This window comes from Phacochoerus africanus, chromosome 3 (assembly GCF_016906955.1).
Source record: "Phacochoerus africanus isolate WHEZ1 chromosome 3, ROS_Pafr_v1, whole genome shotgun sequence".
Lineage (NCBI taxonomy): Eukaryota > Metazoa > Chordata > Mammalia > Artiodactyla > Suidae > Phacochoerus > Phacochoerus africanus.
Genome location: NC_062546.1, coordinates 151489331 through 151508690, shown reverse-complemented (window position 1 = coordinate 151508690; position 19360 = coordinate 151489331).

Below are 19360 nucleotides of genomic sequence, written 5' to 3'. Positions count from 1 at the left end.
TGCAAGAGGAAGATTCCAGGCCTAGGTTTACGGATAATTCTGATAAGATAGTAAGAAGAGTTGCATTCTGGAAATGGATCAGTGATAGCAGGAAAATTAAAAGGACACACGAGCACAAATCAGGAGTTTCCAAAGTGGCACAGTGGTTAACAAATCCAACTAGGAACCACGGGGTTGCGGGTTCGAACCCTGGCCTTGCTCAGTGGGTTAAGGATCCAGCGTTGCCGTGAGCTGTGATGTGGGTCGCAGATGCAGCTTGGATCCTGCGTTGCTGTGGCTCTGGCATAGGCCGGTGGCTACAGCTCAGATTAGACCCCTAGCCTGGGGACCTCCATATGCCATGGGAATGGCCCTAGAAAAGGCAAAAAGACCAAAAAAAAAAAAATGAGCACAATTCATGGCCATTTGACAAGTGACCTGTTGATTAGTTTAGGTGAAATAAAATACTCATTTTAGAATAAAACTTTTTGTTTAAAACGTCATGTTTCGTCAAAAGACTCAGGAAGCAAATTATTTAGTAAAAGAACTTATTGCCCAGAAAAATGGAAAAAAAATCATAAACTTGGTGAGATTTAACACCAGCTTATAAATAGACGGGAAAATGATGACAAGTATCAGAAATTTAAAATATTTCATTTTCCACAGCATGATAAGTTGTCAAATTGATGACATATCACATGATGCTTAAAAGTGTGGAATAATAAACTCTAGAAAAACAGCTTCCTATTACAGGTGGACAAGTCAAAAGATTTCATTGGTAAATGTCATGCTGCAGCATTTATATAATTTCTAAATGGCGGTACATTTCAGTAACACTTCCTGTTGCATCTAGCCTGCCCACACAAGCAAATGCCCAAATTTAGTCCACGTGGTGCCATCATATCTGGAAAAAAAATTTGGGGGGACTACTGGTATCTGTGTTGATGGCCCCATCAGTGATTAGCTACATGAGAGGTTCTGCATTTATTGTGAAAAAAGATAATTTCAGTGATGTCAGATGGGTTAAATCAAGATTTCTTCCAGCCTGGACTTGTAATTTCTACCTGCAGAAAACCACATACTTTGCATAGGTGGAGATCTCTGTAGAGTGTGGGAGCTGGAAGATAAACTGTAGAAAACTTGAAAGGACACAGAAGGCCAGATTTTGCTAAGTATTTGGGTGATAAAGAATAGCTACAGACTAACCTGCTTAGCAAACATCTTTCATCGCATGAGCCAGTTGGACAAGTCTCTGCAAGGCCCTGAAGAAAATGTTTTGACTTCAGGTGACAAGATGTTTGGCTTTAAGAGAAACACAATCATTGGGAAAAAATCATGTTGCAACAGGAAACCTTGAAATATTTCCCGGGCTGCTTGGATTTGAGAGTGAGAAAGATTATCAGCAATTTCTAGTCTTATTGAAATCGACCTGGAGGAACTACAAAACAAAAGTGCAGTTTTCTCTCCTGTTTCACACAAGAACCTGGCTGGGTGAGGGGCCCTTTCTCTGACTGTTTTGCTCAATCTAAGAACTTTTTTTTTCATATTTATGGAGTGAAAAACAAGCATGTTTCACATTAAAGAGCAAAATTTATTGCTTTTTGTTTATGCATGAATAGGTTTATAAGAGAGATCAAGAAAACAGTACATGTGTGTAAGGATTTTGCAACTGCCAAGGCCTATATTTGAGCCTGATATGTGACTTAGCAAGAAAATGTTCTTCAAATTCTTGTACAAAATTGTGCTTAAGCTATATATATATATTTTTTGTGTGTGTGTGTGTGTCTTTTTGCTATTTCATTGGGCCGCTCCCGCGGCATATGGAGGTTCCCAGGCTAGGGGTCTAATCGGAGCTGTAGCTTCTGGCCTGCGCCAGAGTCACAGCAATGCGGGATCCGAGCCACGTCTGCAACCTACACCACAGCTCACGGCAACGCTGGATTGTTAACCCACTGAGCAAGGCCAGGGATCGAACCCGCAACCTCATGGTTCCTAGTCGGATTCGTTAACCACTGCGCCACGACGGGAACTCCTATTTTTTTTATTAATAATGCTTTAGGCTAATGGTTTTGGTAGTTTCATTATTCAACATTGTTAATAAATTTTTATGTTTAAATAACATTAATTAAAAGAAATTTATGATCTTTATTTAAATGAAATATTCAGAGCCTATAATTAGGAATATTAAATTTCATCTTGGTTCAAGGCAGTTATTTAAAAGATATTTATTGTTTGTTTTATATTTTTTAATTTATAAAAAGGAAACTGATAATTTCAAAGGAGTAAACAACAGGTTTTGTTAAGGAAATTTGGATAAAAAGTCATTTTTAGGAGTTCCCGTCGTGGCGCAGTGGTAAATGAATCCGACTAGGAACCATGAGGTTGCAGGTTCGATCCCTGCCCTTGCTCAGTGGGTTAACGATCCGGCGTTACCGTGAGCTGTGGTGTAGGTTGCAGACGCGGCTTGGATCTCACGTTGCTGTGGCTCTGGTGTAGGCCGGTGGCTATAGCTCCGATTCAATCCCTAGCCTGGGAACCTCCATATGCCGCGGGAGCGGCCCAAGAAATAGCAACAACAACAACAAGTCATTTTTAGCTTTAAATAAAGAAAAATACAGTTATTCTTATATGTAACATAAATCACATATCGAGTCTAATTTGCATTAAATATAGTAGAAATTTATAAGACTTCTATGTCTATTTGAACATAAAATCAAACAACATTTTTAAATAAAAGAAAAGCTGAAGTTTCTTTTATCAACATGTTGACTTACATTAAAGATATGTATATATCATACACAGAATATTCTACCCAACAGTATTAGACCAATCTGATCTAATGTATCAGACTAACGTTTAAGTCCAAGGTTTACTTATTGATTTTCTGTGTGGGTGAGCTATGCTATATTTAAAGTGTGGTGTTAAAGTCCCCTAATATTATTGCATTGTTATTTCTCCCTTCATATATGTTAATATTTGCTTTATGTATTTAGGTGCTCCTATGTTGAATGCATCAATATTTAAATGTTATACCTTCTTGATGGATTGACTATTTTATCATTATATAATGACATTCTTTGTCTCTTGTTACATGTATGACCTAAAATCTATTTTATCTGATATAAGCATAGTTATCCCATCTTTCTTTTGCTTTCCATTTTCATGGAATATCTTTTTCCACCTCTTCAGTTTATTTAGTCTGTGTGGATCTCGAAAACTGTAATGAATGTTGTAGGCCACTTGTAGTTGGGCCTTGTTCTTTTTACTTTTTGTCCATTTAGCCAGTCTATATATTTTTACTGGAGAATTTGTCCATTTACATTTAAAGTAATTGCCAATAGGTATTGACCTACTCTTGCCATTCTGTAAATTGTTCTGTTTTTTTGGAATTCATTTGTTCCTTTCTTTGTCTCTTACTCTCTCCATTTGTGATATGATGATGTTCTGTAGTAGTATGCTTAGATTTCTTCCTTTTTACTATCTTTTATCTACTGTAGGTTTTGCTTTGTGGTTACTCTGAAGCTTACATAATATATAACAGTCTATTTGATTTTTATTTTTACTTATTTTTTATGATTTTTACTTTTTCTGATATAGTTGATTTACAGTGTTCTGTCTATAACAGTCTATTTTAGGTTGATAACTTCAAATATACTCAAAAGCTGTATATTTTTACACACCCTCTTTAAATTTTATGTTTCTGATGTCACAATTTAATCTTTTTACATTATATATCAATTAAAAATTACTGAAGCCAATAGTTATTTTTAATACTCTTCTCTTTAACCTTAATACTAAAGTTATAGTGATTTAACTATCACAATTACAATATTAGAGTATTCTGAATTTAATTGTATTGTTACTATTACTATTACTATTGTTTTATATTTTTCTATGTTTTTCTGTTTTTAGCATCTTTAATTCCAGATTGAAGAATTCCCTTTTACATTTCTTCTAAGACCCATCTAGCAGTGATGAACTCCTTCAGCTTTTATTTGTTTGGAGTACTCTTGAGCTTTTCTTCTATTCTGAAGGACAACTTTGCTGTGTAGAGTATTCTTTGTCAGAAGGTTTTTTTCTTGCAGTATTTTGAAAACATCATGCTACTTCCTTCTAGTCTGCAAATTTTTTTCTGAAAAATCTTATAGTTTTATGGGGATTTCCTTGCATGTAACAAATTGCTACTTTTAAGATTCTCTTCTTGTCTTTAACTTTTGACAGTTTAATTATTATGTGCCTTGTGTGGGTCTCTTTGGAATAAGGTCTGATGATCTAATATATAGCATGGTACCTATAGGTGAGAAATTCCGGTCTAGAGCAGAGGAAGTAAAAGACTGACATGCACTGGATAAGGCTGAGGATGTAAGTTAGAACCAGATCTGGAGTGGAGCTTCCATAGACTGAATGTTTGTGTTGCCTCAAAATTTATATCTTAAAACTTAACCCCAATATGATGAAATCTGGAGAGGAGGACCTTACAAAAGAGACCCTAGAGAGCTCCCTTGCCTCATCCACCATGTGAGGAACTATCTAGGAACCAGAAAGTGGGGCTTCAACTGACTCTGAATTTTCAGGGGCCTCAATCTTAGACTTCCCAGACTCCAGTAATGTTGAATATTGCTGAGAATAAGATTAGGTCTTAAGATCATATCTATTGGGTTTTTCTCAACAACAAGTAAGCAATGGTATCAGCCAGAGAAGATCTGTTGAAGCTATTAAGTGTTGAAGCAAAATCAAGTGAGGAGAAAAGTAAATTGGGAATGAGCAAATGCAATGTAGCAAGAAAATCTTGAGGAGGTTGGTTGAGAAAAACATAGAGAATTAGGGTAACAGCTGGTAAGCTAGTTTTCTGTTTTTTGTCTTTTGTTTTTTTGTCTTTTGTCTTTCTAGGGCCGTACCTGTGGCATATGGAGGTTCCCAGGCTAGGGATCTAATCAGAGCTGTAGCTGGTGGCCTACACCACTGCCACAGCAACATGGGATCCGAGCCGTGTCTGCGACCTACACCTCAGCTCACGGCAATGCCGGATCCTTAACACACTGAGCGAGGCCAGGGATCAAACCTGCAAGCTCATGGCTCCTAAAAGCCTGGGGCAAGAATACAAATGATGGTCCACAGGCCACACATCTAGGCATTTAAACTTATAAGTAAGCTGACATGATATTAAATAAACAATCTATCTACCTTTAAAAAAAAATGTATCTTTGTAACAATCAAGAAAACCAGAAATTCGAATTTGAAATTTGTGCCCTTCTGAGAATTGTGCTCTAGAATGTCACAGCACGGACAATGCTTGTCCCAGGCCTATATTCCTGTAGTTTGGTCTTCCTTTTCTTTTGGCCCCATGAGAGATGTCACTTTTATGTATGAGGATTCCCCAGCCTGGCTGTCCAAGCTCTATTCAAATCCTCTGCAAATTGCCCTCCCTTGCCCACATGTCTGACCCAATGTGCAATGTGGAGCATGCCTGGTAGGAGGGACCAGAGAATAAGCCTGTATAGGTTCTGAAGATGGGCTTGGGGTCTCAGATACTTGAAACATGATATAGAAGGAGGGAACATGACCTCTCTGACACAACTGGTTAGTTACCCTGTGGGAACTGGTCCTATGAAGAGCAATGCAGTAAAGTCAGATCCAGGTCTTCCAAAGCACAGCGTTCACCTCAGAGGGCCCTATTCCTTAGTTCTGAGGATGGCTTGTGGTAGTTGGAAAGAGGATTATTTTTAAAACTCCAGTCACATTTTTTTTCTGCTTTTGGAGTTGAACAGGTAACTAGAATGGCCTGTTTCTCTTTGAGTTTTTCCTGTTCGACATTCTCCAGAGGAGTGAATCGATAGGCTGTAGTATGGTTTCAAATGAAACAGGCCGGTTACCAAATTCTTGTAAGACATTGATTTGTGAGTTATTTATTCAAGTTCACTGAATAAGCAATTTACAAATCCCTTTTCACTGAGCTTGATTCAGCACTCTGAAGTAAATAAATATGGAGTCTCTATCAGGTTTTAGCGCAGTCAGTCTTGCCTAAATGGAGGATGCTGGCTTTATGCTGTAAATCTAACTCTAATTTGCTATATTTGGAATCTACTTTTTTTTCCCTGAGATTCATATAAAGCTTAGACCTATATTAGCAGAATAAATTTTTGTTTTTGTCTTTTGTCTTTTTAGGACCACAACTGTGGCACATGGAGGTTCCCAGGCTAGAGGTCGAATCAGAGCTATAGCTGCTGGCCTACGCCACAGCCATAGCAATGCAGGATCCAAGCCATGTCTGCGACCTACACCATAGCTCATGGCAATGCCAGATCCATAACCCACTGAGTGAGGCTAGGGACTGAACCTGCAACCTCATGGTTACTAGTCAGGTTCATTAACCATTGAGCCACAATGGGAATGCCAAGCAGAATAAAATTTAAAAAACCCTACAACATCATTTGCTGCAACAGTATATTTCAAATAAGACAGGTTAGCCTTAATTAACCACATAACCAGCTTAATTTTCTTCTTCATTTTAACTGAGTAAAACTGTCTATACAGACTTTTCCTAGTCTTTCTTTTTTTGAAAATTTGTTGTTAATGTTAAAGAAAAAGCACCTTCTCTTATATTGTACCTCTAAGCTTGAAACTGGTGGGCTTTCATGAAAAATATTTTCAATTTGATTTATATCTTCCCCATGCCAATATAATTGACTACATACTATATTCAGTGTAGTGTTATAAACTCTACAGATTTTTGAAATAGCTCATTTATCTTACTAAAAAAGACAATATTAATGCTCTACTTCCTTGTTTCCTCTCTGTACTTAAAGATTCAAAGAGGGAGATAGATAATCTAGAGAAGCTGTGTATTAAAGTGCTGTTCTATTGTTTAAGAAACCACTAGAGAACAAGATAACTAGAAGAAATTATCTGGTACTTATCAAATAATTAATTATTTGATAATTACTAAACTAGAAGAATCAGGGGCTAAAGATCTTTATTATTTAAAAATCACAATTTGACATAAAGGTTAATCAATGAAAATCATTCCCAGGAACTCTCCTGTTATTTGGATTTAGACAACTAGATTGGTGTGGTGTATAAATGCATTATGAATTATTCCCACATGTTTCTATTTTCCCCATGCTTGATGTAGAGTATAATAAGAGGCCCCAAAGTACCATTTAGAACCATTATGGGTTATTTGAAAATCAGACAGATTTTCAACAATTTTGATCACATTTATAAATTGCCTTTCCTCACTGGGATAAATCCAGCTTTTAAAAAATATTGATACTAAGGCAGTAGGCAGAGGCAACTCATATAATAACACAATTACAAGCAAAAGGAACAGAGGTTCCCCAGCCAAGGGTCAGGTTTTACTGATGTTTCCCCAGGTTCATGAATACAAATATGTCCATCCTTTTTTGGGTATTAAGTAAAAGATAGAAAATAAATCACCAGAGAGATGGCAAGAGAATCTTAACTTACGTTAAGCCACTATTTTCTTGATGCTGAATAAGAGGGGAATTTTTTTTTTTTTGGACCATACATAAAGTGATTTTTGCCCACTAAAGACATTTAATGTGTCCTTGCCACTCTCCTCACTGCAGATCTCTAAAGGTGCATTCAGAGTGAGGCTCCCACAGCAAGAAAGCTGGCTGGTGAGAACACAAAAACTCTCCAGTGAAAGTAGGAGAGCAGCAAAAACAATAGGCAGCCATTCACACTAAGAATGCACACATAGCAGTTTGGGGACAAGCAGTGTCTTCCATAGAAATCTACAAGAGTGATTAAATTTTTCCTCTGTGTGATTCTGTAAGCAAAGAAAGAGGGAAGAAAAAAAGTCTCAATTATAAGAGACTTGCAACTAAGATACAGACATCATGGCACAAGAGAAGCATGACACTCACTAAAGGGGATTCTCCTCCTGATTAGAACTTTTGTGAACAAATTTGAGGTTATTAAATATTTTTGTTTTCTTTTTAAGTCCAGACATGTGGCATATGGAAGTTCCCAGGCTAGGTGCAGCTGCCGGCCTACACCACAGCCACAGCAATGTGGGATTCAAGCCCACATCTACAACCTATGCCACAACTTGCAGCAATGCTGGATCCTTAACCCACAGAACAAAGCCAGGGATCAAACCCTCATCCTCACGAAGACTATGTCAGGTTCTTAACCCTCCAAGCCAAAATGGGAACTGCAGGTTATTACATATTTTTAAGCAAAGAGGAAGAATAAGAGAGATACTGAAAACCACCCAATACATAGCTTTTGCAAATAACTCTATATAAATATGCACACTAGACAGAATAAAGTTATTATAGTCTATTAATCTGGTCACCATCAAAAAATCCTTTTGTTGTTTTTGCAAAATACTAAGATAAAATCTCCTCTAAGTATGGCAGGTTAGATGGCTGAACTCAAGTATATCAAGCTGTTGAGACAGTCTTCTAGTGAACAGAGTGGACAACCCAAGTCATCCATATTCCATCTGAAGAGAGCGCATCTCATAAACACTACTTTTAATATAAAGTTAAAAAGTAGAAAAGAAAGGTATTAAAAGTAAAAAAGAAAATTCTTAAATCTTTACAATAGTCTTTAACTCTTCTCTAGAACAACTCACAATATATAAATAATTTTGGTTATATAAATCTCAGTTTACATGCTCAGATGAACTAGCAGTATAACTATATTTTATAAAAACATAAATTAATTGCAAGCCTCCCAGGAGAGAAGAAATCTACTCAGTGAATTTGGGGTTTCACTCTTCCTTCTTAAAATTGTATCAAAGTGTCAGAGGGTTTCCATGTCCCCAGTGAATAAAAAGTAAGAGAAAGGGACTTGAATTCTTGCATCCTTGAACCATTTGGGTAAGGTAAGGTCTAATCTTGACATAATCCTCAGCTCAGTGAACCTGAGGTGTGAGCATCTCTGCAAAACTTTCTATGGCTCACAGTTGCCTACAGGAAGCTCATGGGCATTTCTTCTTTGAGGCCCTATAATACCTCCGGGCTCTGCCCAAGAGATGGACACAGATGCTACTCTCTCTAACTTCTATTAACATATTATTATCTCCTATTATCTCATTTCTTCTCCATCTCTCTATTCCCCAGTCTAAGGGAACTGTTTTCTAGACTGCAAATTGGGCTTAGGAGACCCTATACTCTTCCTTTTGTTTTCCCCAAATATCTAGTCTAATCTTTAAAACTCTTGCTTCTACTAAAGGCTCAGAACTTTAGAAACCAAAGTTCAGATAATATATGTGGTTTCTCTTCTCTCCATGCTGTCACACCTAATTCCTGAGGGATTAAACATAGAGTCCACTAGCTACTCCAATGGTGTGTTTCATTCTAAGAGAAATAACCAGAGGGATGAAAAATACTATTGATTAATAGGTTTTTTTTTTTTAAACGTGGGTTTTTTCCCCACTATCTTTCATGAGATAACTAAATGACAACCTTTACTTTGAAATCCTCACACACACACATCTCCTAAAATACAGCCACAGGTATACTACTACAGCATTTGGCTTTGTATCATCAACTATCATAGGCCAGAAAATGTAAGTAATGAATAAATGATACCTGGAAGAATACTGAGTTTAAAGACTTGGTATTTGGAGTTCCTGTCATGGCTCAGTGGTTAATGATCCTGACTAGTATCCATGAGGATGTGGGTTTGATCCCTGGCCTTGCTGAGTGGGTTAAGGATCTGGCATTGCCGTGAGCTGTAGTGTAGACCACAGATGCAGCTCGGATCTCCTGTTGCTGTGGCTGTGGTGTAGGCAGGGGGCTACAGCTCTGATTTGACTCCTAGCCTGGGAACCTCCATATGCCTCAGATACAGCCTGAAAAAGACAAAAGACCAAGAAAAAAAAAATTCTGGTATTTAAGATGTTCCAAGAAAGAACATCTTTTAAACTTTTAAGCTAGACCTCAAGAATCAAAATATTATGATTTCTACATTTTAAATGTCACGTTGTTCTAAGCCTTTTGCTTTTAATGATGGACATTTCTAAAGACATCTGACAGTCGTCATGACATCAGACGGGAGAAGAGAGCCCTCCGTATAACATCCACCCAGGAGAGATGTCCTGCAGAGGAAATGTCACGAACAATGTTGTGTTGGGGATTTCTCTAAACCCATCATTGCCAGGCACCTGTGCTCCAGGGCATCCATCCAATCAGCCAGAGAGCAGGCACCTTGCCATGTTAGCAGATGGGTATTAATGCTGAAGGCAAAGGAACCATGTACAGTATATATTTCAATTATGAGTGCAGAGACTTGGAGTCCCAACTGGAATCATGTCTGCTCCTTTCTGAGCTGGTAACAAACTATGGAGACTGTACCATCCAGAATATGCTTTACACAGAATTAGCTTTCAGGAAAAATACCTGAAAATACAAAGGGAAGAACATATTTTGTATGACAAGCTGAGAGTCAAAGGAAAAAAACCGAATACCCCTAAAAGAAATTTCCCAGACTTTTTATTTTTACCAAAGCAGCATTGAAAAGGCCGAGGGGAGGGAACATTTCCACCACATAAAGATATTATGGCAGAATGGACAGAATTTTGAAAGTTTGTGTATTCCTAAATGACAGTGTATATTTCAGTTTTTTGAAGTGTTTTAGTCAAACAAATCTCAGAGGTGAAGTGGCTTCTGGGACAGGATCATCTTTCATTTCTGGTCTGTGTATTCTAAGACACAGATGTGTAAGTCTATCCTTCCAGTCATACAGACTTTTAAGCTGTTACATTTTTAAAGCTTTTTAAGTACGAAAATCTAGGTCTTATATTGATTAATGCTATTCACTAATTATTTCAGTATATGATAACCTAGAACACTGTCTCACTTGCATTCAATTATTTACATAATTATACATCAGAATTACATAAATGCTAACTTAATATTTTGCCTATTATTCTGATAGGTAGCATTACAAGGCAAGTGGCCACACCTGGGTGAATGGTTGTACTTTGCTAAAGAAACATCATCTATACTGTTGCCTTGGCATAAAAATACAAAGAAGCCTTCTTTTTTTTTTTTTTTAATCTTTTTAGGGCCACACCCTCAGCACATGGAGGTTCCCAGGCTAGGGACTGAATCAGAGCTGTAGCCTCTGGCCTATGCCACAGCCACAGCAACACCAGATCTGAGCCACATCTGTGACCTACACACAGCTCACAGCAACACCAGATCTTTAACCCACTGAGGGAGGCCAGGGATCAAACCTTCATTCTCATAGATACTAGTCAGATTCGTTTCCACTGAGCCATGACCAGATCTCCAAAGACTTCTTAAATAAAAGTTTTCATCTGTTTTTTCTAACAAGCTTTATATAGAAAGGAGATATTTTTCTTACATTGACCAAAACTATATCTATTATTACACTTGGCACATTACCAGTCCTAGTGAGATTGTTTTAATAACACCTGGAGTTAGCATATGGGGAGAATGTCAGACTATCTTGGGATGCCATCTAGCTCATGATATGTCTCTGAATTCATGTTCAAGAATTCAAATATTGGGAGTTCCCTCATGGCTCAGTGGATTAAGGATCAGGCATTGTCACTGCTGTGGCTCTAGTTACTGTCATGGAGCAAGTTTGATCCCTGGCCCAGGAACTTCAATATGCTGTGGGTGTGACCACCCCCCCCGCCCCCCATTCAACTATTTATTTTATTGACCAAAAGTGCTAATGGTATCCTAGTCTTGGGAAGCAGTCATAAATCAAGAGCTAAATGGGAATTATATATAGTGGTAGGGTTCCTGTTGCGCCACTTGGGTGTGTTATAGTCATATACAGTGGCACAAATTTCAGCTCACTACAGTTATTCCAAAAACTGATAGGTTGGTCTGATTTCTAAAATGCTACTTAAAGCTTACTCTCTTTTCATCTTTAACTCTATTAACACAGAAACTGCAATACTCCAGGGAGTTGCACAAGCAAGCAGATGACTAAACCAGTCACCAGAGAATAAAAGTAATAGTAGCAAAAAACAGCCACCACACTACTGCCTGTCCAGTGTGGATTGAGAAGCAGTATGTTGAATCTAATCCCTAAACTTCCCTTTTTTTCCAGTGAAGGTTGACTCCCATCTCCTCTTTCTCTTGGAGTCTCAAGGTTAAGCTCAGAACTCCCAGTCTGCTCTCACCATCACCCTAAGTAAAAGGTCCCCATGGGTATATGCCCAGCATGTGGCTGGCCCAGATCTCCATTTCCAGGCAAGAAATATACTTCCTGACCTGTGAACAGCCATCCTGCCCTGACTTATACTGGTATTCAATCCCACCAGTACCACTGCCTCCTAATTTTAGTAAGAAAAATACTACATATGAGCACTTACTATGTACTAGATAGTATGTTAACCATTTACTCACATTGCCTCATCTAATTCACTCAACATCTCCTTTTCAGAACAATTCATGTCATTTCACATTTACTATCTTGAAATAAAATTCATAGCTAATATAATCTACCCACACTCATACTTTTGATGTTGTTCTATGTTCTAGCTATAATATAAAGGAAAAATAAAAAGAAAGTAATTTATATTTTTCATTAATCTATTTCAATTACTTTATTTGAATGAGAAAATTCCAGGCACAATTATTAGAGTAGCAATGAGGTAGTCAGTGACTTACATTTGTGCATGAATACAGCCTCCTCAAAACCAGTCTGATAAGGCTGTTTTACTGAAGATCAGATATTATGCAGAGAATTGCTATGTGATCTTTTTTTTTTTTTTTTCAAAATGGTGAACAACTTTTGATAAGAAAGCACAAACAAAACAAAGTAAAACATCTCAATTTACATGATAGTAATCTACATTCCTGGAAAATTCAGTGTATTTTAAAATTGTGCAGAAAATATGTTTGTATGCAAAATATAGGTTCTAGGCTTAGATAATTATGAAGATTTTCACTTACACGGATGTCTTGGGGAAAGTGAAAGTTAGTGCAAGACATGGTACCGTACTCCATGATGGGACTGTCTCATATACCGCAGGGGCCCCAGCACACCTGGTCCCTGCCAACTGAATGCCACCATTTTTTTTTTCCAATCCTGTGACCGCCAAAACCTCCCTCCACGGCAAAGTGCAGCCCCCTCTTCATTTGGGGAACCACCATCCTAAAGATGGTGAAAATTTTCTTCAAGTCAATAGCTAGTAAGTGAACTACAGAATAATGTCTATTGTCTATTTTATTTCTAAAGAATAGGTTTTTGTGGAGTTCCTGTCATGGAGCAGTGGAAACGAATCTGACTAGGAACCATGAAGTTGTGGGTTTGATCTCTGGCCTTGCTCAGTGGGTTAAAGGTATAGCATTGCTGTGGGTGCAGCCATAAAAAGCAAAAAAAAAAAAAAAAGTTTTTGTTCTTAGTCCACTATTCCTCCATTTAGAAAATGCACAGGTAACTGAATTCATTAGGGCTGAAAATGAGGACTAAACAGTGCCTAGATTCCAGACTAATATTCTAGAAATCTCTATCCATGTTCAGCCTTGAGGGAGTTGGAAAATTCCTTAGCTTCTTCAGCACTTCTGCTATCTGTTCATTTTCTCACCTAGTTTTCTACTTTCTATTTTGATTTTAAAACACGTTAAATTGACTATAATCCCTTAAAAGTTAAATCAAAGAAAATGAAGACTGTGAGATACGAAACCAACTATTTTAGTTCTATTTTATGTATCATGAGTGTTGCTTTTGCTACTGTAACATAATTCCAAGGGCAGCCTTCAGCAGCAAGGATTCTTCAAACAAACATGAGCCCTTCTTTCAGGTGTAATCATCACCTTTCTTTTTCCTATATCTACCCACCCTCAGGTTCTTCACTTTGACCCACCCCACAGATGAATGCTCACTTGCCAAATCTTGTATTGTCTCAATACAGGACCATAAAGCAGGGGTTATCTCATCAAATTAAAGGATCTTGAATCCTATAATTTCTAGATAACAACCATTAGTATCTCCAGGTTTCTGCTGCTAGATATACCAAGGCAGTAGATTCCAAACTTTAACATGCATCTGGAATCATCATTGAGGCTTGTTCAAACTCAGCTTGTTGGGTCCTAATATGGAGTTTCAGATTCAGGAGGTTGGGGATGGAGGCCAAGTTCTAAGTTCCCAGCCACTGCTGATGCTGCTGATCTGGGAACCACACTGAAAACCACTGAAGAAACACCCTTCCACTCCTATCTGACAGAGGAAGTACTGAATAGAGTTTCTTTAACAACTAAGAACTACATACATATTCTCATGTATATAACAAATAAATATTGAATAAATTGGTGCTGAAAACTTCATTATAGTTATTTAAAAAAAAACAACAAACAAACATTAACTCCTGTTGTAAGGTGATAAGGAGGTATGACTATCTAAACCAAGTTTCTATACCTGGAATCTAGACACATTAACTAGGAGCCTTATTACCCAGGGACAGTAATGCTGTAGTTAAGATAGCAATTTCTAAAATTACAGCAATACAGTATTACTAGTAATAACAACTCATTTATTTAACATTTACTATATACATAAGGTACTATACTATGCACTTTCTCTGACCTATCTCATTTAGTATTAGCCTTGTAAGATGTAGTTATTGTTACATTCCTATTTTACAGGCGATCAAATCAAGACATAGAAAGGTCATGCCCAAGGTATCAGAGTCAGAGAACTTGTCCATCTGGCTCCAAAACAGGGTTGTCTACCCACCCTACTCAATAGTTCCTCCTATTCTTCCTCCACGCATTAGCTATTGACATTGACTAAAACATTTCAGCCATGAGATACAGGAATACACACCATGTATGGAAAGCTTGCCCCAGTGATTAGTTGCCAGATCAGTGTGATTTTAGGATCCAGATCAAAAGATCATGGATTCTTTAATTAGCCTCATGCTCTTTTATCATATGCAAATTTGACATTTTAGGCAGAATGCTTCAGGAAAGAATATGTTAATAGTTGGCAATGTGATAAATTCAGAAAAATGTTAGCATACTTTATATTAATGTTTGCCATTATTACACAGCTTAGCTTTAACTTGAATCAGGACTCTGAGTGACCATCATGCAAAGCACAGTTTGAACATTTTAGAAACACACAGCTGATATGGGAGGAGTTTTAATGGGATCTGAAAATTACAGTGAAAACCTGGCTTTATCTACCCTCCACAGCCACAGCATGACCTAAAGTAAGAGACTCTATATAAAGAAAAAGAGCAGTCAGAATAAATCTTTCCTTCACAGTTGAAAAAACAACAACAGCAACAAAATAAAACTTCTTTTAATAAATGACTGTAAATGTTAATAAAATGTCAGTAGGGTAAGTGATCAACTGTTGTGACATTAAGAATAAGAATTAAGTAATATATATTCTAAAAGGTTAGCCCACAATTGGGGTGTCATTTTACCTCATTCACATCAGAGCCCATAAATATACCATCTATAAACACAGCCTAGAAACACACAATGATAAATAAAAACTATTAATCCTTACAGCAAAATATTTTTCAAACCAAAACCCTAAACTTTTGATTAAAAAAATCTATATAGTGTGACTTAAGATTTTTATGGGAACATTGATGTTTTGCTTTTTAATTAACTATACCTACTTTGATTCCTAGTATCACAGTTATCTCTATACATCTAAGTTTCTAAATAATTGGGTCACACAATCTTTTGGAAAGATTGTCCTATTATCATTTTTGAGGAAGTAAGCTTTAATTAACACAGGAAAAAGTTAATTTGCCACTATTTCTTCCTTGTGAGAATGAAATTTTTACCTAAGCTATAGTTTAAAACAAAATTTTCTTAATTAGTACATACTGAAGCAGTAGATTAACACATTGAAGAAAGTCAAGGAATGATTTGCAGTTAATAGCCATCACACATCATGACAATCACAAAATATTCACTTCTAAAAAAAGTGGGCTTTTTATTATTTAATCATTTCAGTAGAAACACAACTAACTTGGATTTACAAATTGAACAGGTAGTTAAGTTGAAATAACATTTCCTACTTATTTTTCTAATAGCGGCCTTCATTTTTCACTGTATTTGAGCAAGGTGAAATAAAAATGGATAAAAATGGCATACCCATTGGACAAAAAAAAAAAATGTTCTTTTTCATTTTCCCCAAAGTCTATAGATATAATTTAAAGGAAGGATATAGCATATACCCTCAATCCTAGTCACCCAGCATTTCTGGTGTCTGCTTATTCCTTGGAAAAATTTCTGAATTGTGATTGAGGCCAGAAAGGGAGATAGGAAACTGAGGGTTAAGAATAGAGTTGAGATCAGGGCTGAGGCCAAAGGGAAAGGACAGCAGGAGAGATGGAGGGAAGTAAAAACAAATTGGAGCTGAGGTCAGAGCAAGACAGAAGAATTTGTCTAATAGAATAGGTTGAAGATTAGTGAAAAATGGAGACAGAAAAGTGAAATCATGAGAAATCATCTCAATTGTTTTAGGATTCCAGAGTATCCAGTATATTCTCCTCCAAAATAATCCAGATAGTAAAGTCCTATCACATCATTTATAAAGTTCTTAAAGTTCCAGCCAGATAAAAACACATGACAAAAAAGTTCATTATATCTTCTACTGATTAACTGGAACAGAAAATACTGGAACACATAATATTAATACTTCCGGTAAACCAGAAAAGTATATAAAGCATATTAATCTAGTAACCTTTTTTTTTTTTTAATCTTCTTCTTAAATTCTTAAGGAGAAGTGATCACTTAAAAGTTAGGAAAGTAAGTGTGAATTTTCTTCCCTCAGGTTTTCAGTAGTTATTGTCCTCAAAATATTTGGGATATTAAGAAAGTCACTTATAATATCCAAAAGTATAACCATCTTTCCAAAAGGAAGTGTCCACAAAAATGTTAAGTCATGATCATACTCCATAAATAATTTCTTTCCCAAACAGGTTAAACAAGTAACTGAACAAAGGAAAGAAAATCATTCTCAGAACTATGAATCTTGTAATATTGGTGTCTATGTTGACTCAGATGAATCTCAAAATATCAAAAGCATTGGTTTCATAAAGTTTGCCCTCAATATGTTTTGACATTTCAAATTGTATATTGTATAATATTGATTATTAGCTCTTGTCTGATAATGATAACAAAAAGAAAAAAACGTTTGTGTATGTCCTTATGTGAGTTACCTTGGATTTTTGCAAATTCAGATAAAGGCCAAATATGGACCTAGTTCTGCCCTCACCATCTTAGGCAATGAACACAAGCTACTTATTTTCAAAATCTTGAAGCAGGACGTAAAATCCTTTTATAAAACTTTGATAACTATGATAACTAATATCAATTTCTGAAATGATATGTACACTTATTCACTAATGTCATATTCAATCTAATTTATTTCTATGCCCATTAAACTTTCATAACAAATAATGACTTGGCCACAGATCCTAGATTTGACCTGTTGGTTTGACCAAGGAAACCTTGGCATCTCATTCCCAGTACACTGAACTGCTGAGTAGAAATAGCCTGCAGCTGGTGTCAGATTGGTTCACAGCAGCTCATATGCAACAGGCAACCTGATCACAGTGCTTTACTGAGGTGCATTATTTATGGCCCTTGGCAACTGCCAGCCACATTACACTGCATTACACAAGTATTGCATCTGTGGTTCAGGATTGGGGGAGAAATAGACTTTATTAGATACAGGTCATATTCAATAAGAAAAAAAGATAATTCATATGTGAACATGAGAATAGTGCTTTAACATCTATCTAAAAGCTATTAATAATTATTCCTTTAGTGTTGAAGCAATAGGCGCTATTTTTATGCAAAGTTTTAGATCACAAATCACATTGGAATGGGAATTAGATATTTCTGGTTCTGGCCAGGTCTGAGTCATTTTGTAAAAATCCCTAATAATAATTGTTTCCACTGCTGGCACTGTCCATCTGCTGCTATGCCAACCTGGATAAGAGCAGCTGTGTACATGGGTGTGAAGGGTCAGCAGGGTGTGCCTGTGGTTGAGCTGAAGACTTCCACAGTTCAAATGTTGTGTTCTTATGCAGCAAGTCCTAGAACCTGTCAGCTTTCATTGGGAATAGAGTGTTTCTTAGAATACACTGATGGTAGAGCTACATATTTTTGTCCCATTCTAACAATTTTTAATACCCAATACCCCCTAGTATATCTGCTCAGATACAAAAATCAGATTTTTCCCAAAGAATGTTTATAACTATTCCCCACTAGGTGTAACAGGATCCTGTCAAAGTGTTTTGCATGCATATTCTTCTAAAGATCAAAATAATGCAATGAAGAGTTATTCAGGAGCAGTTACCAACATAAGAGCCCCATCTCTCATTTTGGTTATTTAGCTTGGTGTTTTCCTGATAGTGGTTACTTAGTTTGGTATATTTTTCTATAAGCAGATTTTATGTTTCTTAAGGAAAGCTAAAAGAACCCAGATGGAAACTGGAAGAGAAAAGTAGGAGAAAGATGACTAAATACTGTTAAGAAATCATTCAGATTTGGTAAGCCAAATACAGTTTTGGCAGGCACAAATTTCATTACAAGTGACTTAAACAAAACATCAAAAAGATCTTACTTTTTTGGGGGGGAGGTCCCCATGCACCCTCTCTCCATGCAACTATTATAGAGTACAGCAAAATATATAATACTTCCAAATTTTTATATCTTCCTCTCTGTGAAGCTGGGGATCATCTCAATCAATTCTTGTATTCATTGATGTTCACCATTTAGTAGATACACAAACATGATTTCTCAATGAGTGATGACTGAAAGAATGAATGAACAGTCTTAAAGCACCAGTCAATGTTTTAATTATCCTCAGGAGCTAGAGGTCCTTGGAAACCATTTTGGAAAAAAAAAAAATCCTAAGGAATTTCCTTAAAAAAAGAATAACATACAGGCACTAGTATTTGGTTTAGGTTCTTTACCAGCCTCAGATGTAAATTGTCATATCTATTTTAATACTTAAATTGACTTCTAGCAAATATTCTTTGCCAAAAATAGTGGACCCTCTAGTATCTCTCCCCTCTTCACCTTACCTTGTACAGCACATCTGGAAATCTTACTCATACTAAAGAATCAGTTTTCCTTTGATATTTCCTGAGGCTGTAATGAATTTCTCAGAAAGCTAGACTGGGAAAGATTTGCTTTTTTGACTATAAATTGATGAGTTGAAATCTTGTTCTACAAAAAAAGCTTTAACAATTTTATTGAGATATATTTCAAATATACTACAATTCCCCATTTTAAAAAGTGTGATTCAATGGTTTTTAGCATATTCACAGAGTTGTTCTGCAAATTTTAATGCTTTCCTATTCATTTCCTATAGCAACCTTGCTGGCCCATATATATTTCCACAGATCACAGTGATTCCTTCAGGAAGGAGAATTCAGCTT